At 49.6% G+C, this 27,862-nt stretch overlaps 1 long non-coding RNA gene across 1 annotated transcript in view; it reads right to left on the reverse strand.

Moving 5' to 3' along the window:
* The window catches only part of LOC142576068 (uncharacterized), a 318,466-nt gene that overhangs the window by 187,198 nt on the left and 103,406 nt on the right, over positions 1 to 27,862 (reverse strand). The window contains exon 2 of the long non-coding RNA XR_012826773.1: positions 23,332 to 23,364. This is a non-coding gene — a long non-coding RNA (uncharacterized LOC142576068). The remainder of the gene's footprint in view (positions 1 to 23,331; positions 23,365 to 27,862) is intronic.

Here is a 27,862-nt window from a genome sequence, read left to right on the forward strand (position 1 = left end):
AATGCCAAAGAACGTGAAGAGACCGAACGAGACGCGACTGCGTGCACTACATAAAGTTGCACGCGCTCGCGATCCCGGCCACGAATATTGCGGTCTCGCCTTCGGCTGCAAAATTCCGCACACATACGAGAAAAGAAATGAAAGAGAGAAAAATAAAGGTACCGGTTTTAATATACGTAAGCGGGAAAATGAAAGCACTCCATATATTTCTTGATCTGCGTAAGATTAAACGTAAACACTTTACGTTGCTTCCTTAGCTAGACGGTGAGATTAAAATCCGCGGCCTTCCGGGAATCGAACGTCGAAGGAGAGAGAGAGACGCGAATATCTCCGAGGAGAAAATTGCAATTGAAAAGAAGCGAAGAAATAACACAACAAAGCACGTTACATAGGTGAAAGCGCATCGCGAAAGTCCAATCGACACTTTCGTTTGGATCACACTCGAATGGATCAGGTGGTAAGGAAGGCGTATCGTAAACGTATCAAGGGGCGCCTGCACGAGTCGGCAGCGCTGTACTGCTCATTTCGTACACTCATCAGTATCACGCGCGCGGAGCGCCGCGTCTGCGCTTTATAAGCACAGCACGCTGCATAAGCGAACGCACGCAGAAGTTAAAAAAAAAGGACAAACAAGAAACGCAAGAACCAAACTCGAGAAAGCAGGCTCGATTCCCTTACGATCACGCCATATTATACTTGACGGGAGTACACTGTCGACGCTCCTCCGACGACTTGGGCCACAAGCAGAGGAGCCGAGCTTCATGGTAGCGCAAATAAAGCGCCCGGGCCTTCCCCTCGCGCCGGGCGACAGCAAACGAGCTGAATGCAATTCTGCCGCTCCACGCTAGCGTCCCGTATGAACGCACCGGTCGCGGAGCACGCGCCGACTCCGCTCGGCGAAATTCCGTGCACCGATGGGAACGAGCGGCTGCACGTCTAAATAGGTTGGCCGTTATGTCGAAGGAAGAAAGGCGGTGATGCGCATGCCTTACATTCAACGCGCACAGAACAAATTAGACAGACACAGACAGACGGACGGACGGACGTACTGTCCGTCCGTCTGTCCGTCCGTCCGTGTGTCTGTTCGGCCGTCCGTCTGTCTGTCTGGCGGCCGCGCGGGCCCTATCTTGAAAGCGATCTGCGATGGGGACAGAGTGCGCCGAGTGGTGATAGCTTCGTGTGCGCTGTGTTGTCACCGCTTGGTTCGCGTTGTAGCGAGAAGCAGCGCCAAGGTGAATTCGCTCGTTGCCGCGGGCCCTGTCTTGAAGGCGATCGTCCTACGCGACGGACGGACGGACCGGTTTCCTCGTTGGGTCGACACAGAAATGCTAGCGCATTTAAAAAGAGCGGCTCCGCGGAACGTTCGCTTTGGGACAAGCACGCGCGCTCCCCGCTGCTGCCGTTGCTCGTCACACCGCCGTCGCATAGAGAAGGGACGCTGCTTATGCGCGTCTTTGTGTTCGTGACACCACAGGTGTTTAGTCAGCGAATGTAAATTTCAAATTGTGCTGCCCATAATCTTACAAGCTGTATTTCGTGTACAACTTTCTAATGTAACTTTCAGGTACCTTGCTATCGCTGTGATTGCTTCGAAACAGCAAATTTTCGTGCGTGCGCGGCACGGGCTCTCTCCGTTGGCTTCGCTGCACCGAATCGGGAAAGGAGGCGCGCCGAGCGGGTGCGCGCCGTGGGCCCGGCGCACTTGGCAAGCGCCGCGCGCTGTGAGCCTCGGTCGGGGCCCCGAGCTCCGTCCGTGCGCGCGGCGCACAACTTGGCCAGCGGAGCGTGTAACGAGAAGGCGAAACCGCGCAGCCAAGCGTCGCCGCCACCGCCGGTCCCCGCGGTGCTCGGAACGTATATACGCACAGGCGCGTACGGTTTTGGCCGGCCGGAAGAAAACACAGCGAGCAAAGAGCACGCGTATAAACGGCCGAGTATACGCGCACAGAAAGTGGGAGTGCGGGCACACGTATACGACGGCAGCCCCGTGCGCGGAGCGATACATATAACGTCGACACAGTTTGGATCTTACGTAGAAGCGCGGCTACGGTTTCTCCACAACGGGCGTTCCGGGCGTCGCCAAGTCGGCGCAGCCGCCTATATAGTATACCGCCACTTCGCTACGCTACGTGTTCAGCGCGCGCATTTCATCCACGCATAGAAACCTCGTGATACATAGTATTGAACCCACTCGCAGTAGCGTGTACGTGTTGAATGAAGACCTGTCGTGGAATGACTTCTAATTAAAATATGCATTGGGCGTGATACGTCAGTCACGTTCCCTTTCTTCCCCGTATAGATGAAGCAATGCTGATATAGCCACAATATCGATTTGGGCAGGCTCGTAGAAGATCATGAGTCAAAAAAGCAGCGCAATCCACGAAGTGCAGTGCTTGTGTCTGTACATACTTTCTTTTCTTTTTTCTTCTCCCTTTTTTAACCCTACTTCGTGCTCCTCTTCAATCATGAAGTCATATGCGACCATAACAATATACCGAGCTATTTTCCCTAGGACCTAGGCCCGGAGGCCAGTACAGTAAACTCTCAGTTGTACGAACGTCGGTTTATCGAATATTTCAGAATAACGAACTTTTGAAAAGTCCCTGGCAGTTTTCTTATAGATTCTATGCAAAAATGTTTCACTTAAACGAATTTCGGATCAGTCAATATTTCAGTTTAACGAACACGCTCACAGGACCAAGGCTTATTTTTATGATCAGAACCGATGGCCGCCTTCATCAAACCGCCGCTCCAGCGGCATTGTAACGTCGCTGGCGCTACAGCGCCCCCTGGGGCAAAGCGGCGGAGTGGAAAACGAACGGCAACGAGGCATGGCCTCCGAGATCATCCGCACAAGACGAGCAAACATGTAATCTCGGAGGCCATGAACAAAGTAACATCGCTGGCGCCTACAACGCCGCCAGAGCAGAGCGGCAATCTGTCACACCATAAACCACATGGTGTGTGTTTCTTTCCGACCGGCTAGTCGTGGCATGGTCGTCGTCTCCTTCTTTTGAAGAAGAGGCGAAGAAGAGACGAAGAAGAGGCAGCTGCCGAGCCAGTTTCAAGCCCTATAACTCTAGCTGAGGTTGTAGAGTACATTGGAAAGTTGAGAGACCTTGTGTATCAACAGCAAGCTGTGCCAGAAGAAGTGTACAAAAACATTGACTCTTTGGACAGTTTTGCTACTTCCTGTGCTTTAAAAGTACAAGTGCAGAAGAAGGTTACAGATTCTTTTTCTAAGTGATAAAGGCAGCATTATAACTGTTATGAACCTTGTGCTTGTTGATATGTACAAATTCCATTTCACACATTTCTAACACTATGGATGCCATGTCGTTTGCTCCATGAATTGTACTTCAAACTTTTGACTCTGTATGCCATGTCTTATGTTCGTCTAGTGACTATTCAGTTTAGTGAACTTTCAGTTAAGTGAACTATTTCTTTCGGTCCCTTGAAGTTCACTCAAGTGAGAGTTCACTGTATTTCGTGTCAAAAATAAAAACGCACTCACCACCACCACCTAAGAACGGACGACGCGCTACCATCGCCAACTAATTAAAGGGACGGCAGAGAGAGCGCGTGCCAGTCAGTACATTCTTCGCCGTACACGTTTCGGAATACGATCAGAGAACAAACGAGTAGTCGATGCACCATCGCAGAACCTCCCACTTATACCAGTCCCTTGAACGTGGTTTCCCAGTCCAGCATCAAAAGTCTCTGAGCTCAGTGAGCTTCACACAACGTCGACGGCAAAAATTCCGGAGAGAGACAAAGCCTGCACATGTATCGCTCAAGCTATATACATTAACCATTCAGTGATCGCCCCTCGCCTTGTTAGCATCGCAGTATGCACTATTTCTAACGAAAGGCGATTATATCACAAGCGAGCTATACGTGCCGGCGTAGGTGCGGCGTTGGGCCCGACAGAAGCCGGAACGAGTACACACACAGCCGTTTCAGGAAGTGACTGTATAAAGTACCTCATCGCGACGCGTGGATAAACGCGCCATGCCACACCTCGAAGACGCACCAACTGCGTCATAGCATCTGATGAACGAAACGCCTGGCGCAGGACGCAACTCGTGTATCGCAAAAGAGGAAGAAGAAAGCAGAGCTGCGGCCGAGCATGTCAAAAAAAAAAAGAAAAAAGAAAAGAAGAGACTATCTCTCGCTCGGCCGCGAGGGGCGGCCTCGTCCGACGACGCTCGATAAGCAGGCGGAAACGCAATGCGACCGCCGCGATAAAATCCGCAGCTGAGATTGGCGGCGGGCTTAAAGATATAATCGGAGAGCAGCCGCTGACTGAGAAAAAACAAAAATTCCCTATAGAACTTCTGCTGAGGTAGTAAGTGTACCCGCGTACTCAGCAATAAAACAAGTTTTTTTTTTTTTTTTTTTTTGGACAAGCACATGTAAGGCGCGATGAAATGTGCAGCCCCACTACGGTAAAGCTCAAGTATGCCCATGTCATGGAACGTGTTTCGGTCATCATTTAAACTCTCTCACCCACAGCTGTGACTGAGTGGCGATTCATCAAACCAGTATTTTGCGCACGCACGTATACAGACTGTCGATGTCTTGAGGCCATATGTACAGTCGGTAGCGCAAGGTTTAGAATCGAAACGGCCCACGTTCGAAGCCGGCCGACACGCTTCCTCCTACCGAATCGTTCACTCGTAATTCGTTTGTTACACGACGCTTACCGGTCCACCATGACGAGACGACAGCAGTTGAACGCTATACACTAACGCCGACCTATGTCGCGAGCGTATACCGCTAAAAAAAAAAAAAAAATCCTCGACGAAGTCGCCATAGACGCACGCAGAGCCGTCACTGACTGAACACTCACTACCCTCCGTGGCCTTGCACACCACCCTCTTCCCGCACTCGGTGACAACCTAAGAATTCGGCAATACAGCCAGCAACAACACGCGGGCTTCGCCACACGCGTCGCCCGTGACCGCGTCCAGCGTCCCTTCGTCGACCGCGCGGCCACAACGCGAACTCGCAAACAGTGGCCGCAGTGTAGTACAGCGGCAGCCGCGAGGAGTACGGAAGTGATCGGCGCAAAGTACCTGCGTCGTCGCGCGCACGCTCGAAACAACGCTCTGGCGGAAGACGCAGTTGCCCGATGGGCGCGCTGGAATAAACAAAAGCGCGCGTCCATCGTGCGCTCAGAGAGAGAGAGAGAGAGAGAGAGAGAGAGAGAGAGAGAGAGAGAGTGCGTGTGTGAATAGGAGATACGGCCGCCGCGTGCATCATCCTCCCCCCCCCCCCCTTTTGTTTTTTCTTTTCCCCGCTCCCTTCGTCGGCAGGCGTGTGCGCTCGTTACGGAAGCATGCATGGTCGTGCCAGGCCGTCTAAACGCTCGTACGACGCCGCTGAAATATACATATTTTGCCACCCTTTCATCCTTAATCGCTCCGCAAAACAAAAGCCCGTATAATCGGTCTTCCTGCCACTTAACCAGAAACACTGCAATAACCAAAGGCAGAAAATACCTTCTTTCTTTTTTCTGATTTACTGGAGCGTACTGCTCGCATTTCATTGTTCCACTACGATTCATTTAGCTGAAGCTGTCTCTCTTTTCTTTCTTACGCGTTTCTCGGGCTTTCTTCGCTGTCATCTCATTGTTTCCTTGCAACATTGTATATCCATGGCCGCTGTGCGCAGGATATGCACAGGATAAAAAGAAGCGTCGATCGGCGCGATCGTAATACAACGCCAGCCGGTGAGGCATGACACACTTTCTTGAAGAACGCGAACAAAGCCGTTAAGATTACACGGCGGCGCGGATTGGGTGAAGCGCGCGTAACGGCGCTCAAAGAGCGAGCCGTTGCACCATTTTCACCGAGGCTGTCTACACCCGCTCACCCTGCATGCTGAGATATGAGTATGGGGTTGTCCTTATGATACGAGTATCCGTATATTACGTGATCATTATGAGGTCCAGAATATTCTCGCTTTTTTTTTATGGCGAACAGACATTTACGTGAGTTGTTATGTGCGCCCTTTGAGTCGTTCAAACCGCGTCAGTACTTTCATCATCATCGTTATCGTACTTACGTGCAGTGGATGACGAAGGCCTCTCCCAGCGATCTCTAATCACAGCTGCCTTGCGCTAGCTGGTTCCATTTTTATGCCTGCAGCTTTCCTAGTTTCATTACACACAACCTGCTTTCCCGCCATCCTCGACTTTAAGTCAGCCACAAAAGTTACAGAAAATGGGTTCCACGACAAATTTAAATTTCTGCACCGTGTAGTCATAGTACCACAGATTGAAGCTTCGAATTGAGTGCTATATATGTGGCTGAGCTTCGCGAGAATTCAGCTTTCTCACTAAGCCTGGGTACCGTAAACATTTACGGCCCACTGTGCACAGCACAGACGAGTGGCGTTCCCCTTTCTTCCACCCACCCCCGTCCGCCGTTTCACTCGAAACGCTACCCTCGAAGACCCTCGAAAAGCACACAAGGTCGATCCAAATAGGTCGCGAAGCCTCGGGCGAAAAGCGGTTCAGAACAAATTGTCACCGACATCAGCAAGGGTGGTTACGGGAGCAGCGATTGAAGCGCGACTATGTGAGGTTGGAACAACCACTGGGGAAGAAAAAAACGTTTTTGAATGAAAACGAGATACAGTTGGATTCACACATTGAAAACAACTCTGTTTACTTTATAGACACATAGACAACTCTGTTTTACTTTATCTTTATCAATCAATACTTTTTTGAGCACCCACCATAAGACGTCACTATCACTTGCGATGTACTGCAGCTCTTGAAGTGTGCAGAAAGGGGGGCCCGTAAAGTTCACCTGTTACAATACGACCCCCCCCCCCCCCCCGCACAAACACACGCGTTGTGCTGTTTCGCTTGCCGACGTTTGTCTTAATTTGGTGGCGCCGATAGCTTCGTCGTTTCCTAACCTGTTCCGTCAAAAGTCGTGAGTTACGACCGCGAGATATTTGCTTTAGCTGTTTTTTCGTGCGAATGCGCTGGCCGACGGGCTTGGCGTCCGACGATGGGACCAGCACTCTACACCCAAAACTTCAGCGAGGCACGTTCTGTGCAGGGATGCGACTTCGAAACACGCACGGCTGACCTTCTGCTGCATCGCTTTCGGTGCTGAAAGCCAGAACCGCCCCTCAAGTCGAATGGCGGGGCATTTGAATATACAGCTCTAATGGCAGGGTCACCAAAACAAATTCCGCGCCTTTGAGAATAAAATGATGTCACTTCTGTTCTTTAACGGATATGGTGTCACATTATTATTATTTATTTTATTTTTTGCTTCCGCCGGAAGCGTTCTCTCGCCACAAAGATGGCGCTATAAGCCCCACGAATCGCCGAAGAACCGCCATGATGTTTTGAACGTACGGGCTTCTATGGAGGGTTCGCTACCAGTTATATTTACCTTGGAGCACGCGTTTTACACCGAGAAACGCCCACTCGAAAACAACGCGACAGGCTAAGCAAAAGCACCAATAATAAAAATGAAAGAAAGAAAGAAAGAAAGAAAGAAAGAAAGAAAGAAAGAAAGAAAGAAAGAAAGAAAGAAACGTCCACTGTAAGGAGAGCAGTGAAATCGCCAACAATTTTGCAAGCGCTCGCTCAAGGTTCTTCTTTCCACGTCAAGACCGTTCCATCACGGCGTGTGCTCGCGAGAGGAAAGTATAGCGTTCGCGGACGTGAAGAATCGTTGGTCGTCAGTAAACGCATATATAAACTCACGCCCGCACCGCTGGTGCCACGGCGATTCACAAAATGTACGGCGATACACAAAAATGTACACGCCGGCGGCGAATAAGAATGCGAACTATGCCGCGGGCCCTTCGCATCAGAGGGCGCGCGCGTATACAAGTGCGCCGATCGCCTCGGCGCAATATTCACGGGATGCCGAACCCGCGGGTCGCGCGTACTATGTGTAGCCGTCCACGCTCGCATCCCATATACGCACGGACGAGACAAACCGGCATATGCCTATAGCTGCTGCAGCGTATGTAGCACGCTGAAAGTAAGAAAACAAAATAAAAAAGAAAAGAGAAGAAAGGCAGGCAATATATGGCGTCCGAGAATTTCTTCGGCATCACGTTCGACAGGCATGCGGGGCAATTCACCGCGGAACTAGAGGCTGGGGATCGTGCTTTCTACCGGAGTTCTAAAACATACACAAACTATGGCAAGTAGTACGGATGGTCGAACGACAGCAAGCTTGTATACATAATACATACATACATACATACATACATACATACATACATACATACATACATACATACATACATACATACATACATACATACATACATACATACATACATACATACATAGTCAAGGAATGCAAGTTCCACAAATAGAACAGCAGCGTCCAATTTGCCCTGAAGACACATTCTGATATATATATATAACATTATTGGTAAATGCGCGTACTGTCAAGAAACAGAAGGTGAGGCAGCTTCCAAACACTACTGAACTATGCCTCTATTTTTCTTATTTTTTACGCTCCTCTTGGTTTTCGCCGCTTTTCAACTATGTACATGCCTCCAGTAACTAGCTCAATATTGCTATCCTGGCTACACAAAAGACACACAAGGCTTGCCTAGGGAAGCTGCGGCATCGTTAGCCTTCGGCAACCGCTTCACATTTCCACCGTACGTTTGAATAACGCACGGAAAGGACACGAGCGCAGTTCAATTACAATAGAGAGTTTTGGATTAGGGGACGCAAACGGCTTGCGTTCCCCAATCTAAAGCTCTTTAATGAGGACGTCCCCTCGGCCACGCCCTCTCAAAATAGCGCTTCGTAATTCGCAAGGCAGCACTAGGCGCTGTTTCGCGAACACTAGCGGTATCGCAACGTGGCGTCTATACAATGTGAATAGACTCGGCACACTGAAATTGCTTTTTGTTGGCGATCTAGAAGAGGGGCGGGTGAATTGCAGAAGGGAAAGAAATAAAATCAGATAGGCAGAAAACGAAAGTGACACGTGACCCGAAAGACGCCTACATGAGGATGTTGTGAGTTCACCAGTCACCGAAGGCAAGTTGAGATTTATTTCCACTTTCATATACGTTTTTATTTATAAGGAATTAAGAATAGGGGCGGGGGGCTATTACAAATTTAAAAATCTTACATGCACTGTTACTTTTTATAAAGAAACAGAAAAGGCACGACAATTTTAGTAATACATATTTTGCGTTCTTTTGCGTTTTCTGCTAGCTTTCTTTTTAAAGCTTGAAATGCTTTTAGCTCCCGTTGTCGGCGACCTCCAAGCGACCTTGAGCCAAAAGCCACAGCCGTTATCCTGGCCCTCAAACGAGAACATCCGGGCTAGTCGCGAGAATAAAACGAGACCATCCGGGCAACCATGTCAAAACTTAAGAAAATGCAGTCTCCTCAACCCTTTGTACAGGACCGCATTACATACGCTAGTTACTGTCCAAAGATGTTACAAAAATATAGCCTCGGAGTTCTTCCTAATGTTTGTTCATAATATCACTCAAGCTTAAACTTCTAGTACGGTGATGTTTTATTTGTCATTCCCAATAGCGACGTTCAAAATACAGGTACAGGGCACCATACACTTCATTGTCACCTTTTCGCGCTGAGACAGGGTTGCCTGTGCTCTTGCGAACGCCAGCGGTCCGTGAGTTCCGCGGCGCGGGTTTTGCGTCGCCTCGCAAGATGGCGCCGCGCTGCGTGGCGCCTCCTTCAGGCGCTTTTCTTCTTTTAGCTGGACAGCGCCCATATGGACCAGTGCACATTATGTCGTGGTGTGGTGCAGTGAGGTACGCCGTAGCGAACATGCACTGCATCTACTTTAAGATTGTGTCTAGTATCATCTCCAACTAATTTGCACTGCCGCTTGCCATTTCGTGCTTACATCTACTCTCGATTACCAGAGAGACAGCAATTTTTTTTCCTGTGATTCAAAAAAAAAAATAATCGGCTTCTTTTATTGAAATAAATGTTCTGCAGTAAAAACTAACTGTATAGATTTTTTGTTGTTCACATTTATTTTTCGTGGTGCATTTATTTCTGCAAATCAATTATAATATAAAGCGGTTACTTTGCTCTAAGCTTTCCTTGGCTTCCCTATTGGTTTCATGCGGCTGTTATTCAAGATGTGGTTGCCACAACGACGAATTCGTACGCCCACGAAGTAATGATTACATCGACCATAAATAGCCAGACGACACAGTGATCGACTTGACGGTGAGCGATTGAAACAGTGAGTCCAAAAGTAGGTGGGTGGGTGGAGGGGGGGCAGTGAGTGAGTGAGTGAGTGAGTGAGTGAGTGAGTGAGTGAGTGAGTGAGTGAGTGAGTGAGTGAGTGAGTGAGTGAGTGAGTGAGTGAGTGAGTGAGTGAGTGAGTGAGTGATAAAGCGTGCGTGAGCGAGAAAGACCGAGTGTGCTGAGTCACTTCGACGTCGAATTCGTTAATAAGAACAGACACGCTCGCGCACCTGGCGAGTCCTACGCTTTGAATTCACGGTCGAAAAACAGGAAACAAACGCGCGCGCGCGCAATTCCAGGGGAATAACGGAAACTGAGCAAGTGGGATTAACTAATATGACTGCACTGAGCGCTCAGAGCGATGGCGAAGCGGCGTGAAAAAGAAAATGAGCAAGAGAAACAGAAAACAAACGTACAAATGAGAAAAGAAGGCGACGATGAATCCTGGCAAAGTGAACCCGAGTGCTGCTGCGTGAACCTGTTGCCGAGGGTTTTGTCGCGAGCTTCGTACGATACTCCTACAGATGCAGAGAGAGAAAAAAGAAAAAAAATGGAAAGAAGGGACAGTGGATCGGTGCAAGCGCAAAATTTGAAAGCAAATTTAAAAAAAAAATACACGGAGCAAGTAGCACCGTTGCAAGAGTGAGAGAGAAAGAAGAGAGAGCGCACTATATATCGTCAGTCCGCCACAGGGCGGACGTGCTGTAGGAAAGGCAGCGACCGCAACCTCTGGCGACGATCGTCCGTCAATCCGTTGAAGCTGTCGAGACTCGCGCGTGGCGCGACGCGGCGAGGGCCTCATTCTCCACTTGTGGCCACGCCGAAGCCCAAGCGGTGCCCCTGTATACGTGAAGGACACGTCGTCGCGAGCAGCGCGGCTTCAGTGCGCGCTGACGACGAAGAAGCGAAAGAACCACGTGCAGAGAGGAGGAGGAGGAGGAGGATGAGGAGGAGGAGGAGGAGGAGGAGGAGGGGGAAAGTGCGACAATGCGCATCGCCCGCATGACACCATAATCCGGACAGCGACGATCTGCAAACTTCGAAATATGTGTAGGGCCTTCGTTATAGGAGAAGCAAGGCTCACTGTAGACGACTGATGATATACAGCTGACCCCGAGACGTCCGGTCGGACCCCAGATGCATCCGCGCTGCTCGAAAAGATTTGGGAGAAGGGATACGTTCCCCACCTCTCGGGGGGCGCGGGCTCGGATCCCACCGCTGTCAGTGTGTCGCGTAGACGAGGGAAGAGACGGACCACGTGGCAGACAGGACAAATGTTAGGTGACGCCCGAAAACCTGCTATATAGTCCTCACAAGGCTACGAGCGGGACGTTCCATGAGCACGAGCTCTTGCGCCCAGCTACCGAGCAGATATGACAAAATGGCCGGCGCGGTGGTGGTGCTGCTGACAGCGGTACGCTGCTCTGCTCGCATGGCCGCAACAGACGACTAGGGAGAAGCCTGTCGACTTTATTCCGTCAGCACGGCCCAGGCAGCACTTACTCATCGGTCTGTACGATTTTTGTAAGAACCACAGACCTGGGTCATCGGTCCACAACCTGCGCTAGCGCGATGTGAGCCACAGCTCCGACGACGATCGTGCGAGACCTTCCGTAAGCGTTGCCATTGGCGGAGGAACAGTTTCACTGGAATCTTCCAAGGTTCCGTGCCAAACCGGTAACTCTACGCTTCGCTGCGCAGTCAAAAATGTTAAGTCGCTTTACAGGGCTGCCGCGACAGAACCCTACAAGCCGTATAAGATCGAGGAAAGCACCAGCCAAGTTCATCGTTGCCTTCCACCTACAAGCCTCAGTATAGCGACTTTTGAGTGCAGGGTGCGGTGCAAAAGATGAAAAAAAAAAAACCACTGCACAATCTCTTCATACTCTTTAGGACATCCTAGAACTGGAAACAGGGGGGACGCGAAACGACGCGACCGGGACTGAGTCAGCAACAAGCAAGATTTCAGTGGCCTCGTTGCCTTCGTGAAGGGCTGAATACGACGCCTAAGCCAGGGTAAAAGAAATAAGCGCGTGCGGAAGATCCGTCAGCCGAAAGGTCAGCTGCACATGGCTGTTTTTTTCTATAAGGCGCACTTCTGGCAAACAGCTGCGCCTATAGCTCGCCGATAAATGGGGACAATTACGACGGATGCAACGAGAACGACAAACGAGACTCCAGCGGAGACGTCGTCGATCTATCCTCCCAGTTACACAGCGCAGAGAGATGGCCGAACACACGCGGGGAGACACGAGCCCCAATGAGACGCGGGTCTCGATCCGCTTGATTACTGAAGGAAGTCGAGTAGGCCGCTTCGTAGAATGAACTGGTATAATGTGCCACGACCTCGATCAATTACGAAAATTTTAAACTCCAGTATCACTACTGAGTAAGTAATACATCAAGTAAGTAATAAGTAAGTAATATATAAGTATGTAATATATATATAAAATTTTGGCACCCAGCTGCTTTGAAGCGTGAACAAATTAGGACAGAAAGGAATAAAAACGAAATCACGTATCCGTAAATCGAAACAACATTCACAGACACTAAATTTTAAAAATTGCATTAGAAGAAAGACACACATCAAGTGCGTCGACACATTAAGAAAAAGTCCTGTTCGCTGAGCCACGAAATTGCGCGGGAAGATGACGCGTTTACGCGTCGCTCGCACACTGCAAACTTGAACGGTACGCAGCGGCCAGTGAATAAACGAAAAAAGGAAAATGAAAAAGAAAAGAAACTTCCACCTAGACATACTCCGCCTGGCAACACGGATGAAAAAAAATCACCCGTACTGCGCGATGTAAATCAGCACGACTATATGCCCAGACGCTACACATGTGCGCAACTGCGTCAACATGTATACGCAGGCTGTCATGTGGAGCGCCGTTCGGGAGCCGTGGCAATCCCCAGAACCGTACGGGGAAAAATTACAAAATAAATAAAACGAGAGAGAGAGAGAGAGAGAGAGAGAGAGAGAGAGAGAGAGAGAGAGAGAGAGAGAGAGAGAGAGAGAGAGAGAGAGAGAGAGAGAGAGAGATGCAAACTGCTTCTTGGATGTTCCACACAGCCTGGCGAAAGTTCTCGAATAAAAATACACTCCTTTCAGGCTTTCTCTTTTTTCCCCTTTTTTTCTGCGCTGAGGGATTTGACTACGTCGTGAACTGCGTGAACTTTTGTGTATGAACTCGTTTCCATTCCTGAAAAACAGGCGGCGATGCTCCGACTGTCCCTTCAGCTGTCTTAACCATACACGCCACAACAGCGCCGCTATACTTCTATACGGCGAGCTGGAGATAAATATCTGAGCGTGCACAGGCGTAATTTCGGCGTATAGGCGGGCACTTCTCCCGGCTTTGGCTCGTCCCCCCCCCCCACCCTAATGCATTGTGCTGTTAAGGAACGTTAAACCTCGCAATTTGCTTTATAATTGTAGTGCGCACTAACATTAACTCAGGACACCAACTACAAGTCGTGCGCAACAAAAGCAAGTTTGGCTTTATACTTCTCCAGTGCAACATTTTATTCCGATATCTCTTATTCATTCATGTGATGCACGTTTTCCCTCCAAATAACGAAAACTATAATTTTGAAGGTTGCATGTTTAAACTGATTTAGTGCAGCTCCTTACAGCATCTTTTTCACCGGTAAACTCGTCAGACACATTTCGGTCGGGATTACACAGAAGTAGTCGCGTAGCACGGTGAGTGAAGGTGCCTATATACGCCGGGCGCGCGCCACGTGGAAAATTTCATGCACCGCTCAAACCCGCAAAGACGAGACAAAAAAAAGGGGGGGAAACACACAGATATAGATACACTAAAGCGCTTCATTTCGCGCGTGTTTATTTATTTATTTTTTCCCTATATAACAGCACGTGTCGCTCAGCACTTAGGGCCAACCAAGCCCTCAGACATGCGGCAAAGCTCACCACGCAGTTTATTATAATCTAAAACCTCAAACAACCAATGGCTCAACGTCAAACGTCAGACTGTCCACTCTCTCCGAGCAAACAAGCACGCTGGTCCAGGCTGTTCGGAGTGCACCCAAAACAAATCGAGCGCAATCGCGGTCCCTCGCCTGTACAACGCTCGCGATATCGCACTGCGATGCCCGTTCGATCCGGTCAATTCAATCTGGAATGGCATCACCGCGGCGCGCTATACGCTCCCAGACAGACTGTCCCATCAATTAGAGATGTCACAGGGATGTCACGTCGCGGGGGTAGCAACAATCAATTATTCTCCGCTTGTGTCCTGTGCTCCAATCCGACGTTCGTACGTACGGCTGGCTTCTATGCCCAACGATCGACAGAAGGAGAAAAGCCTCGCGCGCAACCCTTACGCTGTCATCACGCCAAGATTTGCTTAAGGGCGCGCGCTGTGACATATATCTACAGCGCCAAGCGTTATTGCCTCACGGTTAAGAGCAGCCTGAGCACGACTAGCCGGAATAGACAGGGAGATAGGGATCTGAAGAACAAAGTTTCCACATCTGTAACTATGTGCCGAAAATAGGTGTCGGTGTTCTGTAAAGTTGCTGTTCACGACGTTGTAAGGCATCGGCGACATCGGTCGATTGCTCCCGACTTCGACGGAGCGTCCTGCAGCGGCATGGACTAGCGGACCTCTAAGCGCAGTGGTGTGCAGCCCAGACCAGTGGACATTAAAGTTTCGTCTTTCGTCTCTCTCTCTCTCTCTCTCTCTCTTCTTCTTTCTTTTTCGAGGAGAAACCGGCGAGGAAACGCTCTCTCCTGACGGAAACCGTTGTCGCGGTGACGGGGCGTTTCCATGAATCGGGCCTCGCAAGGCCTACTCGTGCAGTAAGAGTGGTCGTTCTGCTGTACTGCAAAAGTGTATTAATTCGATGGCAACAGCTTATCTTAACATTAATCTTCAGTGTCGCTTTAACACCGACGAGATGTGCACGGTGTTCCACACGGGCGTATAGCCTATCGCAGCCTCCACCGCGTCGACGTCAGCAGTCGCAAATGCGCAAGCAATGCGAAACACGTCAGCTTCAATTGAACAACACAAATGAGAAAAATTAAAGTTTTCGCGAGCGAACAGAACAAATTAATCAAAGAGAAGAAAAAAAATCAAACAGCTTCCGATTTTTTTAAACGCCTGCAGGTGGCTGACTCAAGCCACCACAGCGAAAGATCAAAGGCATCTGGCGGAATTCACCAAATCGGCTTTGACGAAATTCACCAGCGAGGCCGCGGCCCTCAGTCCACAGCCTCGCTGACGTGTTTCGCATTGCTTGCGCATTTGCGACTGCTGACGTCGACGCGGTGGAGGCTGCGATAGGCTATACGCCCGTGCGGAACACCGTGCACATCTCGTCGGTGTTAAAGCGACACTGAAGGTCAATGTTAAGATAAGCTGTTGCCATCGGATTAATACACTTTTGCAGTGTAGCAGAACGACCTGTACGAGGTAGGCCTTGCGAGGCTGACTGAGGGCCTCTGAAAACCCAGTCACTTCATCAAAAAGTGCTCTCTCTCTCTCTCTCTCTCTCTCTCTCTCTCTCTCTCTCTCTCTCTCTCTCTCTCTTCAATAACAGCAAGTTCTGGAGCGCGATGCGGCGATAGCAATTAAAAACAAACAAAAACGCCAAGCAATATTACGCTTACAGCTATTGTGGTGCCGTAGGGAACGCACTTTCTAAAGCAAGTGCAGCTTCCGGGCGCAGCTGCGCATTTCTTACAAACTACAGCAGCGCCGCAATTTAGGGCCGAGTGCGCGCGCAGCGAAGGCAAGGCACGCGCACGTCGAGCGGCACACAGCGGACTGCGGCTGCGGAAAGACACTTCGCGAATCCAGAATACAAATAGCTGGAAGCCAAAGTAAAATAGGTCGGGGGGAAGTGAGAGAACCCAGTCGCGAGAGGTCACAGAGCGCCGATATCTGAATAAAATGCCAGATCGGCCGGTGACGAGCGACGTGCAAGCTGCTCTACGGGAACATCAGCTCGGCAGCTGCACGCATACATGCTATACGTTCGTTTATGTAGAGCACGGAGCGCTACACAGAGAAGTTCAAACGAACGAAACGGCAGAGTTCCTATAATCCAAACAAGGAAAGCTGTTCAGCGACTACTAATTAAGACGGAATACTAGATTAGTCTACACTTGCCGACTACTCTATCAACGCACTCTCTCCGTTTCTTTGGAGGAACGTGCTAGCGCATTCGGGGGTCAGTAAATGCGCCGAATTGCCTTCTTCTAATACGGCGCCCAAAGTGCGACGCTGAACACGTCGTGGTGACGTCACGGATTTCGCGGTATACTTGCGCGTCTCAGTTCTCTGCACTACAGCTGCGGGATAATTCACCAGCACATTTCAGGCTGCGTTCTCATTTGCTCTCAAGAGCAACGTAACCACCACCTCAGCGTGTATTCTCTATTAATTTAAAGAAAATTAAGTAGCCTCGGCCAGATTTTGCCAACATCTATGACGTCGGTAGAGAGGTTACAGGAATCGTATACGTCGCCGTCGCCACCCCCCACAGTCTTGCGCTTCTTCAGCTTCAATTTCGAGATACCAAGGCGCTGTTGCACAGCCTGTCCAACCTATAGCTGCAGTTCTATAGAAGAGCAATCTGCGAATGTGTCTCTCTTTGTACTTTATATTTCTTTCCAGTATCCCCATGAATAAGTAACCAGTGAAGCTGGTACACACGTTCAACAATGCACGACGCACATAAACCGCCTGGAGGCAAGCGATCGGAACAAGCCGTGGAATGGCTCCTTAATTAGGCTCGAAAATGGCAAAGCTGATGAGCTTACACAACCCGGAAAATCTCTGCATCGTAGCACGGCAAGCAGTGTGTGTGGATCCAAATGATAAAAAGAACGCAGGAGTGCGGCGCGGCCGAGCACAGCTGCTTGTTACATAAAAAAAAAATAACGGCGATATAACACACCGTCTATAGCGGAAGAACAATGGCAAACATCATAACACCTACATACCAGATGTTTCAGCGACGACTGCCTGCTTACAATCAATTTGAGGCAAAAACGGTTCATTTCTCCTGGCCAACACTCTCAGCAGTGGCGCGCTGACTTCGCAATAATCGCAAATAATACGTTTACTTAACCACGTATCACTAATTTGTGTTGTCTCGCTTTTTTTTTCTTTTTTTTTCGCATTGTCCTCCTGTGTGCCTTTTTTATTCGTGCAGCTGCGCTTTCATACTATAAATCCGTCACAACTTCCAATTTTCTATTGTTCGATGATTGTAAATTTACAGTTAATTACATTCTCGTAAAGCTGGCTCCACAATGTAGACTTGCTGCTCACCTGTTGATCTCGTCGAAATGCACCAACGTATTTCGTTGTTCCGTTTCAGGGAAGGTCGAATATATGGCGTCTAAAAAACTACTATCGATTCCGCCAACGCAATGCCTGCGCTGAAGGAAATTATTCGGGATTTCGTCAATAAGAAAACTGGTCCCCCTGTCGCACAGTTTCCTGCGTCCGGTACTGCTGCGAATTTTAGCCCGGAGAACGTGCTCACTTTCAGTTCAACGCGTCCAAATAATAATGATCGGAGACAGTGGCGCTAGCCAGAGATTATTTCGAGGGAGGCGCGCACTACGCCACACACGGACGCATTATATATATATATATATATATATATATATATATATATATATATATATATATATATATATATATATATATATATATATATTAGCGGGGGACGTGCCCGGCGTGGCCCCCCGCGCGTTTGTGTGTGTGCGTGTGCGCGCGCGCGTGTGTGTGTGTGTGTGTGTGTGTGTGTGTGTGTGTGTGTGTGTGTGTGTGTGTGTGTGTGTGTGTGTGTGTGTGTGTGTGTGTGTGTGTGTGTGTGTGTGTGTGTGTGTGTGTGTGTGTGTGTGTGTGTGTGTGTGTGTGAGGAGAGAGAGAGAGAGAGAGACGTGAACCAGACGCTCATGCAGTTTGCTATCCTACACATGAGGGAAGATGGTTAAGGGATAAAACTGTGCAGCGCAACTTGAAGCTGCGAAGGATTTCTTTTCAGCTCGGAGAAAGAGAGAGAGAGAGGAGAGGGCCTTATTGAGCCGAAGAAGCTCTGAAGTTTTCTCGCCGGGCGCCGACATCTCGTGGTCGCTGATCTGACGTCACCCGGTTTTCATCGGAAAGTTTGGCTCGGCATTTCAATGCCGACTGCCACATTCAAATATACATGAAACGCAGAAACGCCCTGGTTAGCGGTAAACGTATTTGAATTGAATGCGTCGCGCTCGGCAGAAAAAGGTGAATTCTATTGATTGTTGTCAGAAGATATTTTGAGTTAGCGTCTCAATTTCTCTTTTTCAAAAATTGCCTACGGCCGGCACACGCAATAACAGAAAGAAACGGAACATCAGGTTTACAGTTCCAAAACTTTGCGCCACAAAAGAAACAAGGAATAGAAAGAAGAAAGAAAAACTTGCAATCTGGTAAGAGAGTTCAATCCCGTGATGTCAGAGTGTCGAAGGTGGACAAATATATGACGCATTAGCGTAGACATGACGCTAAGTTATTACATCATTCGAGCGCGTTTTGCGGAAGTCTTATTCACAAGTCAGAGGTGTAGTTCAGAGAGGCGTATATTATTACGTCATTTTTTTTTACTTTTTCGCCCTAATGGATTCCATTTACGTAATTAGAATGTCTAGCTTTTATTTCGGAGCTACACAGTAGCAAACTTTATGCTTGACCTTAGTGCTAAATATTTTCTATGCAAGGCTGCGTTTCTTTAAATAGACACGGAAGGCCTAAATCGACGATAGATTTTAATTTTGCCATTCAGATAGAACGAACCTCATCAAAGTCGGTTCAGTTCAAACAAGACTCACACTTTTATACACATCGAGAGGTTATCAGGAATTGAAGCAAGGATGATGCGCAAGGCTTTTAACAATGCAAAGGCGAAAGATGCCATGAATCATATTATGGTTTGATTCTTTCCCTTCAATTGCCTTCATTGTTTATCAGTAGCCCGGAAGAGTGGCCGATACTAGAGATAGCGAAGACCTGGCATCATGCCAGCGTCATTGAGAAAGAGCAAGAAGAAGGGAAAACGAAAAGACTCCTCACATGGTTACACGGCCCTTGAGATACCTACAGGCTTTGAGATTAGCACTCAACGTATCCCTATCAACGTAACTAGATTAGCTAGTAATGTTGGTCCCTATACAGCCCAGCCACTAGCCGCCACACATTTGTGACCACGATAAGAATACAAAATGCGATGTCGAAGCTTTTTATTGCACATTTCTGCAGTCGCTGTGAGGTTCCGTATGAGTGAAAGCGTGGGAGGGTGAGCCGGCGAACGCGGTTCAATCTCGCGTGCGCGAGCGAGGAACGCGGCCTGAATGCCTGCCCTCTCCTGCAGCGCGCGAGACAAGGGGGTGAGGCGAGGGAGGAGGAGCGTTCGTCTCCGGCGGCTGCTACGATGCCTCGCCCGCCGCTCCGTAGAGAGAGTGGAGACAACCGCGGCGCCTACTACGGCGTAGACCACACGAATCGCGGACGCCGTACTAAACGCCTTTGGCGGACGCCGTAGGGACGCGTTGCCGGCGCTCGTGTGTCTTGAAAGCGGTCTGCGACGTGGCTAAAGTGCGCACGTACACGCGGGCCTCGTTTTCAAAGCGATCTGCGATGTTTGCAGAGTGCGCGTAGTGCCGGTAGCTTCGTATGCGTTGTGCCTTCGACGTTTCGTACGCCTTGAAGCGACAGGTGCACGGAGGTCAATTGGCTCGCGGCTGCTGCCATGATTCCTAACTCCAGCGTTTCCACAGACAGTTTCCGCTGTCATCGAGCGATGTTTGTTCACGTTTACGTATGCGCGCGTGACACCATGCTGGTTAATTTAGTTAAAACACGTTGACGGGCTAGTTGGTTTGAATCCATGATAGAATGTGTCAGCGCGGCTGAACAAGGACGTAGAAAGAAGCAGGCTCATAAAGATGGCGCTGTCTCCGTGTGTCTGTTTCTACATCCTCGTTGAGTTACGCTTACACATTCTATCATTGTTAATTTATTAGTAAGCGAATGTTATACGGCAAGTTTATATGGGCGATAAAATTACTATCCTTACTTCGCACAGCTATCTACTAATTTGCTATCGCAATCAGTGCTTCGCCTTCCCGGCGGAACTGCGATTTTTTTTTTTTTTAGCAAAGCACATCGACTATTCCGGCTGTCTGAAACATCTTAAATTAAAGGAATGAAATGTGACATAAGCGCGTCCAGCTACGTGAGGCGTCCGAGTGCAGCAAACCTTTATTTCGAGTACTAGAAATTTTATATTAAAGGTTTACGCAATGAGACAAGCTTTCCGAAATTCGCCGACGATTACGATACTCTCTAATACGAAATTTGAGCGAAGTTCTATACGCATCTTCATTTTGCATGTCAATACTTTATATTATGATTGTGTAGGTACGCGGCTTATATAATGAAGAGAACGCCGTGAGTAGTGTAACTGACGCGGACAATCTGTCTCGTGCGGTGCATTGCAAACGGAGCGAAGTGTGGCGCAACTGCCTCGTTAATCCGGAGATCGCGAGAGGCACCGCGTCGGTCACGCGTGGGCGCAATTCACAGCAGGCGCCGCAGACAGACCTTCGCTCATGCAGCGCTTTGTTTCCATACAGACGACGCGCGCTAGTCTGGCGCCATACCGTAGCCATCGTCTCCGCACAGCCCGTCTTGCGCGGCACTACGCTTCTCACGCTTTCGTTACACCAACGACGAGGGCGGCTCTTGGTCGCAGGGATATCGCGCAACCAGTGTCAGCGGCGACAACAATCAAGGAAGCGTCACATCGAGCCTTACTCGTATAGCCACTCGCCATCGCACCTTGCAGGAGCAGTGAGCAGCTGCGGACGTGAGTAGCTCTCCCCACCTCACGCAAACCAGGCAACCCCTCGCAAGTGCAGATGAGAGTGCTCATGCGGCTACGGATGCCGTGGAAGCTGGCAACTCGGCGCATGTGCGTGCCGTCTCGCCCTCCGCTCCTCCTGCGTTTCTCGCCTCATGCTTTCACTCTATCCTCCTCCTCCACTTTCCTCCTCGCGCTCTATTCTTCCAGCTCCCGCTGCGCTCCGCGTTCGCCTTCATCTTTCGCTGTGCTCATTCGCTCGGTTACGAGGTACGACGCCCAGGCACGTCGAGGCTCAACGCAGGAACGGGTGCCTAAAAGCTGCGCTCTAAAAATTAGATTAATTGCTGTAGTTTTACGTGCCAAAACCACGATTTAATTGTGCGGAACGCCTAAAGTAGACGGGCTTCGGATTAATTTTAACCGCGTACGGAGATTCTTTTAGCGTGCGTCCAAATCTAAATACGCGCACGGTTCTGCATTTCACCCCCATCGAAATGTCGCCCCGCGGTCTAGGTCGAACCCTCGACATCGAGCTCAGCAGCGCAATGCCGTGCCGCTAATTAGCTAAGGCGACGGATTTGTTCGTTTGTTTAAATGTGCCTCAGAGGGCCCCTGTAGAAGCATTGCGTAAGGAGGCCGGGTGAGGAGGTGTGCAGCAAATGTCAAGGCACTATTATAAAATAAGATTTAAGAATACAGTGGTGGAAGCAACATTTGTGATGAATACATGATGAACACCAACTATCCGAGCGCCACGCCATTTGAGTCTCATTCAACACGCACGCTCCCAATGCCCACGCGAAGCGACACACGTTATCTTTCTTTTTATGTTTTCATATATGAAACGATCACCAAAAAAAAAAAAAATCTAAACATCCGCATTAAGACTTTTTTAAATTTCATACAGCGTGCAAAGGTGACAGAGAGAACAAATGTCAAACGCCTGACCCGCGACTGTCGCCCCTTTATTTCTCCAAATGCGTCAAACCTCTCGAGAACCCTTTACAGCACGGGAAAGCGACAGAGACAGCTCAGGCGTAGGTGGTATGCGTACATCCGGAGAGGCACAGCTGCTGTCACGGACGCCGGAAACCTCGACCCTCTTCCCAGCACATGTGGAGCGCGCACAATTTAATATCGCCACTCTGGGAGAGCGCGTCAGACACCGAATGCCAAGCGTGCGCGGCATGTAACCTGTGCGTTTAAACACGAAGGCAACGAATGTCGCCGCGCAGACTGCTCCACATTTCTAACGAGCATTCTTGCTCCCTCTTCGGTCACTCACTTTTGCCTTCAGTTCAGGTTTCTTCTTTCTTTCTTTTCGTCCTCGGGGGAAGCTACATCCGCTACTTAAAAACAAATAATTAAGAAATACGCGCTCTATAAAACGACGCGCTTTAAACAACAAAAGAGAACAAAGCTACGTATACGCCCCTTGGAAACATTAGAAGGATTCGTCGCTGGGATAAGCAGCTTCTAAATGAGACACTGCGTCAGAGCAAAACATTTGTAAAGGTCCATTTGGTACGTTTAACCCCTTCTTTGGCGAGGGGGAGGGGAGTCTTAACCCATAACTATACCAGTTATTTAAATTAAGGTCAAATCACACGTCAACTGCGCTGTAGTAAACGTCACCTCGGGTGTCCTAAATCAAGTCGCTTACTTTCGTTGGGAAAGGGGGGGGGGGGGGGGGAGGTCTTCCTTTTACGAAGTCGCGGCTCTAAGAGCTGCCGACAGCTGAAAATCTGCGAATGAATCGGAGTTACATTTCCTTTGTTTTTTCACGCAGGACTAGAAGCCCTCACTAAAGGCTGACAGGCCTGGGGAAGACGTTGTTTTCCCGACAGAGTTTTACAAAATATCTAGTATAGAGGTAGCGTGGTCAGCAGCACAGACTTGACAGCACGGTGCACTGCCGTATTCTAAAAAAAAAAAAACACGCTTACAGTACCACAAAACCTAAGAAATAGTTTATAGTATGTGGCAGCGTAAATGCGGGCATTCATTCGACTGTTCAAAGTTCGGTGACTACTTGCACTAACGAAGTAAATAAAATAAAAATTGACAAAACTATCACGACGTGGGTTGCACGAACTATCGGAGAAGCGGGTTTATCCAGGTACGTTCCGAATACGCCGTAGATTTCGCCAAACGTCAGGACGACGACAAGCATTTCTAAACAGCCATAAAAGGGAAAGCGAACTTACCCAGGGTAGCAACTTTCTGGGCGCGAGGTGCCCCTGCAATTGACAGAGGATTGCGGGAAATTAGTCCAGGGCTTGACGGTTTCACTTTGCGCACAACAACAACAACAACAAAAAAGGATCGCTGGCGAACTCAAACAAACAAAAAAGAAGTAGGAGAACGGGAGAACGCTGTCAGGTGCGAACACCGATGCCCGGAGGTCCTCCGGTCACTGCGCGGTCACACTCGCGTACACGCCGGAACGAACTCGCGAGTACAGGCGAAGACACACACACACACAAAAAGAAAACGCACGTACTGCGATTAAGCACGCTTGAACAGGAGCTCAACCCCCGAGGATGCGCGAAGGTGACGTCAGGAACGGACCGACCAGATCGCAATTGCCTCTTCCTGCTTCACACGCTCGCGCACGACGCAAAGTTTGACAACAGTCGCCGAAGAGAAATAAATGCGGAGATGGCGCACACGGCGTGGATTGTGAAAACAGCGGCGATATGGGACGCTCGGCCGAGACGCCACGCAAGCAGCAGGCCGCGCGAGCAGTTTATGACACGCAGTCGTCAACGTCGTCCGTGATGCGGGGAGGGATCGAGTGCGGCGTCAGACCAGAAGACGCCCGAGAATCGCGCGCGAGAGAGAGACAAGACAGGCGGGGGTGGGGGTCGCAGAGGAGCGGCAGATGCGGCCGGAGCGAACCGCGAGCGCGCGCACACTGACTGCGGCTCAGCGCCCGTCGAGGGCGAGACCACACGACGGAGCCGATGCCGCCGCCGGGGCTCTCGGGCAGCGCGCTCCCAGAGCTCGGAGCGCCGCCACCCACACGCCGCGCGCGGCTCAGTTCAAAAGAGAACCGCGAGAACGAGTTCGCGAGCACGCGCTCGCGTTCGCGCGTGTCTGCACCCCGGCGCAAGAGGCGGGAGGAGCTCAGCGCGCCGCGCTAGCTTCCGCCGCTCAACGCGTTCAATCGAGCCGTCTGCACGCTAAGCATTCAACTCCTCGCCCTGAACGGGCAGTGGCCAGATCAACAGAAGTTGTCGGTGCTGTATATGCGTTAGGCACGTTATTAAACCCGAATGGGAAGAAGTGAAAGAGGGAGCCCCTCTAGCGCCCGATTCCTTCGCGTGAGACGTGTGATCGGTGGTTATCGTGACGACGCGTGACACAGAGCTAAATTTGCTGACGTTGCGTATAGCAGTATATATGACCGGGTACGACGACGATGATGCCGTTGCGCACAAAATACAGACGAGAGAGCTCTGAGCGTGTCTTCTGGCTGCGCTCGCGAGTGGAAGACGCGGCGATCAAAGAAACGAGCGAGTGCGCGCATCACAAACGTCATAACGCATCAGCCTCGATTCTGGGTGCACCGAAACTGGTTATAAAATAATTACTACGGTAAATTATTTAGGGCAATCTGGCGCGTGAGAGTGTTTTGTTTAGGGTTTCGAGGGTTTAGATCTTCCCTTAACAAAAAAAATGGTAAGTCGATAATATCATGTGGATACCCACTTAAAACCCTTCCCCGTGCAGATATATGTATAGGTCTCTTCATTGGAGTAGCCTTTTACGCTGTATACAATTTCATCATTCTCCACCTCCAACAGTCCAGTGGTTACTTTCCTGTTAATTTACAATGCGAAAGTGCAGATTGAAACCACAGGCTGCGACGGACAGAACAAAAACAAAGAACAGCTGCGCGACACGTGGTTGTTTTAATCACACGGTCCCGCTGGCTATACACCAACCAGTGCAACACCAGTCACAGGTGCCCCTAACCTGCCCCGAGCAACTTCGTGAAACAATGTAAAGCGTTCTGATGAATGGCTCATTGAACATTTTTCAATCAGCGCTGCAGATGTTTCACGTCCTTCAGTTCGCCCGGATAAATAATACAGATTCACTATTGCAGCTGTGCCGACGCTATAGATAAATTTCTTTTATAACTCGCGGCGGTGCAGCTCAACGGGCATTTAGGTTCGTCCCCGCTCTGGACGACGTCGCGTATTCAATTTGTGGCCATGGCGGCCGCACGAATTCGATGCAGGCGGCGGGCACGAACAGGCGTTATTTATTAAATTAAGTGGTAGCACTTTACTAGGACTGCTCTCGTATGCCGCACTTTATACAGTCCAATGCAGTTAAACGAACAGGCTTATGCTCTAAAGGTAGATCGACATATCGGGTAAAGTATTCGATATACCCAAACTCGCCCATAACTAACCTTTGTCAACCGTTCATTATGGGGAGCTTTGTTCTATTTCGTGCAGCGAGAAGAGCGAAGAAATCCAGTTATCGAAAACAAAACTACGCGCAGCAGGCAGTAATTTTGCCTGTGCTTTGAACTGTTACCTCAGTGTGATTAAGAATGGCGTGAGTGGAGCGTGGGACTGCATGTGTAGGGCTATTAGGTCGACATCGTGAGCATACCTGCCAATTCTCCCGAATTTTTCGTAAGGCTTACGACTTTGTGCCTGTTTTACGAATGTACTAACTTGGCACAAAAAAATTAAGAAAAGAAAGATGTGTTGGCGAAAATGCTTGCTCGCATGTCAGTCTTCGGACCTTCCGTGGGAGGGCCTCTAACGGCGAAGCGATTCAAGAGGTGCGCCGTCTTGGCGCAAGTTTATACAGTCAAATTGTGGAGGCAACATCAGAGTCACCGGAAAAGTCACTGTCATCTAAAAGAGCAATGTGTCGCTTGTCAGTCTTTGCTGTTCTAAGTTTGCTGCTGCTCCGAACTGCAGACCAAGCTTTAAACATGTGCGCGCTATATTCCCTTCCTCCCCACCGCCCTTCTCCTCCCGTCTCGCTACCGTCTCTCCGGGATTTCACGAATTTAGAGGTTACGTACGAGGTCGGCCCCGAGGCGTCGGGCGAGGCGACTTCTCACTTTCGAGCGCATGCGTGGATGCGCTCGCAGGGGACGCGCTGCGCTCGATGCGTTGAATGTCCAGCTATTTTTACGAGAGCATCGGTCAGTATACGTTCCGCGTGTTCAATGTAAAGAACGATTTCGCTTGATGCTGCAGTTCGTTACATTCGCTTTCGACTGCACAGTCGTCGGAACATAAAATCCGTATATTTAATTACAAAGGCGGACGTACACGTGGGAGTTGAGCACTGGACAATGTCGATCCGGCGGCGATCAGCAATGGCGGCGGCACTCCGAAGCAACTGCTGCTGCTGCTGCAAGGCAATGCGCGCACGAACGAGAGGAGGGCGGCGGTTGGAGCAGACAGAGCGCGCGACACGCAGCACGATGTGACGCCGGGGCGAACGTGCGCAGAGGTCGAGCCAGCGCCCACGGAAGGCATACACAGGCGGTGCCGCAGCGCGATGTATAGTGTGCACGATCGAGTGCGACCGTTGCTGCACCATGATTTGGCCAATGTATATGCGTGATGTGAATCTCCTACAGCGTTTCTGCGTATAGAGCGGCAACGCGTCAGAGAGCCAACATCAAGGAATACTGTAGAGAAAGAATACGATGTTGCGTGCAACGTGACAAATTTCTTGGGAGCCCATCAACATCGTCAACAATGATGGGGTCCGTTGTGATAGCCTGCTGCCGTCGCAGCAACTGAGTTTGGAGCAGCAGGAATCGATATAGTTAGTACGCTGTTTTCTTATGGCTTCCTCTTCTTTTTTTTCTCGCCAAGCTATAAACCACTTCCCGCCAGCCAGGACACCGTAAGACACATGTAGAATCTGCCCTGCATGGTTGTGGGCTGTGCGTAACGGTTGTGCCTCTGCATGACACCGGTGCTGGGTGTACTTCGGGCTACAGAGTGTTTATAAGGCCCCTATAAAAAAGCTCAGCATCCAAGCATGTGGCCACCGAAAGCCTGGACGAAGCAAAAAAAGCACCGTGAAGAATCGCCACGATTCTTCACACGCTTCCTCAGACTTGGATGATCAGCGCAATCTGGTGAACCTGCAGGTACTGTATGCAGCGATCGCCAACGGCTTTCTGGACTATAAGTGAGCCGGCAACGCTGTAAAATAATTTACACCCTCAAAAGTGAAAAAGGGTGTGAATGTGCCTATAACTCACACCCTTAGGCTGTTATTTATGTAACTCACACCTGGAGGTTTACACATTTACACCCTTTTTCACCTTTAAGGATGCAAATTATTTTACAGTGAACCCTGGACGAAGAAAGAACAACTATTTGATGCGCTGATGCACGAAATAAATGTTCACTTTTTCTCTCTCTCTCTCCGTGCACACAAGTCAGACCATAATGAAGATAATGATTTCTAACGGCATCCCCTTTGAAATGGGGCGCCGACAAATAGCCACCTGTACATCCCGCATGAGCTAATCAGGTTTTACTACGTCTAACGCTGTCTAGCATTTTGCCTATCCCTCCTAGATGTTCTCTCTCCTCATCAAATATTATTTCGCTATACTGTACAGTTACCTATATATGCATGCATGTTACCTATATATATATGCATACCCGGCCCCATCCATCTCTGCCTCGCTATTTATTGCTACGGAAATTATAGCGATACTCAAGGCGAACTTTT

Source organism: Dermacentor variabilis, chromosome 3 (genome assembly GCF_050947875.1).
Source record: "Dermacentor variabilis isolate Ectoservices chromosome 3, ASM5094787v1, whole genome shotgun sequence".
In the NCBI taxonomy this organism is placed as follows: domain Eukaryota; kingdom Metazoa; phylum Arthropoda; class Arachnida; order Ixodida; family Ixodidae; genus Dermacentor; species Dermacentor variabilis.